The sequence below is a fragment of the Crocuta crocuta genome, unplaced genomic scaffold (genome assembly GCF_008692635.1).
Source record: "Crocuta crocuta isolate KB4526 unplaced genomic scaffold, BGI_CrCroc_1.0 scaffold443, whole genome shotgun sequence".
NCBI lineage: Eukaryota > Metazoa > Chordata > Mammalia > Carnivora > Hyaenidae > Crocuta > Crocuta crocuta.
This window is the reverse complement of record NW_027529446.1, coordinates 404,153-406,238: the sequence shown is the minus strand read 5'-3', so window position 1 is coordinate 406,238 and position 2,086 is coordinate 404,153.

Genomic DNA, 2,086 nt, shown 5'->3' with positions numbered 1-2,086 from the left:
GGGGGGGGGGGGGGGGGGGGCAGCCCCGGGCCCCGCCGAGGGCCCAGGCGGGTGTCAGGAGAGTACCACCCAGGTTCCCCAGGAATGGGACCCCAGAACGAGGGGGAGGCCCCGGGCCGCACGCTCTAGAATTTGCAGATGTATTGAGCAGTTAGTCCTGGGGCAGGAGCTGGAGCCGAGGCCCCCCTGACCCCCAGAACCCCCCGCTGGTGGCCCCCGGTGCCTTCTCCCTGGATTTGTATCCCCTTTGATTCCTTTTGCCTGTCTTCACGTTTACCCATATGACGTCACACAGTACGTGCTTTCGGGGGTCTTACCAGCCCCCCCTCCCAGCCCTGTTGCTTTGTACGTGTTAAAGCGATAGGGTCATTTGTCCTGCGCAGTTTCCAACAGGCTGTATGCGGCGGCTGTCTCCCGGGGTGTCTTCACGTGGCCCCGGTTCTCACTCTTCTTGTAGACTGAAGGGTGGATCCGAGATTCCACAGTAAGTTTGATTCTCTGCTCCCAACCCTCCCGCAGCTCCCCGTTGCCTCTGAACAAACACCAGACCTGCCATCACAGGACCGCCCGCCTCACGGGTGCACACCTGGCCCTGGGCCTCCATCCCCCTTCATGCTCACTCATCACCCTGCTCTGGTCACTCTGGGGACCTCAGGGCCTTTGCACTGGCTGTCCTCTCTGCTGACACACACTTCCCGCCTTGCAGCCTGCCAGTCCCTCTCTCGGGGAGCTCCTCTCTCTTGCCCCACTCCGTGGGGAAGGGACCTGTCCTGGCCACTGCTGCCTCCCCAGGCCCCATCACTGGGCCCTGCTGACAGTGGACATGCGTTTAAGGAACAAATCCTTAGAGGTGAAAGGGGGTGGGAACTGATGTCCTATTTAAATAAAAGATTTTTTTAATGTTTGCTTATTTTTGAGAGACAGAGAGAGAGACAGCGCAAGCAGGGGAGGGGAAGAGAGAGAGGGAGACGCAGAATCCCAAGCAGGCTCCAGGCTCCAGCTGTCAGCACTGAGCCTGATGTAGGGGTCGTATTCACAGACTGACTGTGAGCTCATGACCCAAGCCACTCAGGCGCCTCCCTTCTATATAAAATTATATATATATAATTTTTTTTAAATGCCCATTTTTAGAAATGAGTAAATCGAGTCCGGGCTCCAGGGGCTGTACTGAAACAGTCCTGGGAGAGTCTGGAGGATGTTGGTGCTGGGGGCTGGGGCTGGGGGTGCGCTTGGGTCATTTCATCTGTCTCCTGCCTCTGAAATGGATGTCCCCCTCTTTCCTAGCTACCCAGGCCTCAGTTTCCCCGACCATCCACTGGAGGCTGGGTGCCGGGTCCGCCGCAGCCAGGCTTCAGGGGCGGGGATCTCGCTGCCGGCCCGCTCGGTCTCCCCGTCTGTCCCCGGGGACTGGGTGACCCCCATNCCCCGCCCCTTTTCCTTGGGGTTACCCCAGACCGGGGTGGGGGCCGGGGCAGAGGGCTTTGTCGCCGCCCGGGGACATCCCGTCCCTGCCGGGCCCGCGTCCGCGCTGGGCGGAGCGAGGCACCCGGCTTCTGCGTGTGCGTCGCCCCGGGGCCCAGAAGGGCTCCCCCACCCCCGTGCCCCGGTATTGTCTCCCGTCGGGGTGTCGTGCGCCTGGCCGCCCGCCCCGGGGGGGTGCTGCGGCCGCGCGCCGAGTCCCCGCAATCCGTCTCGGTGGTGTTAGGGCACTTAGCCACGCAGGGTGTGAACCCCGCGGCCGGTCCTGTGCCCCCGGGCCAGGCTTTCAGCCCCCCACCCCGAGTACGCGCGCCCCTTTGTTCATACGTGGGACCTTATGCCTCAACACCCGGTCAGCAGGAGCCGGGAGGGTGGAGCCGCCCCACAGGTGTGGACCCCGGCGCCCGGGCCGATTCCTGTGTAACCAGGGTGTTTACGCAGAGAGTCGCGCTGTCGCCCCGTGGTCCCGGTGTGTGGGGGCAAGGACTTGGCCCGCTGTGTGCTGATGAGCCGCCTGGGCGGGTCCCTCCAGCTTCTGTGCCTCAGTTTCCCCATCTGTGCAATGAGATTACTAGCGGCCTCTCTGCAGAGTGCTTGGGACTAGGTG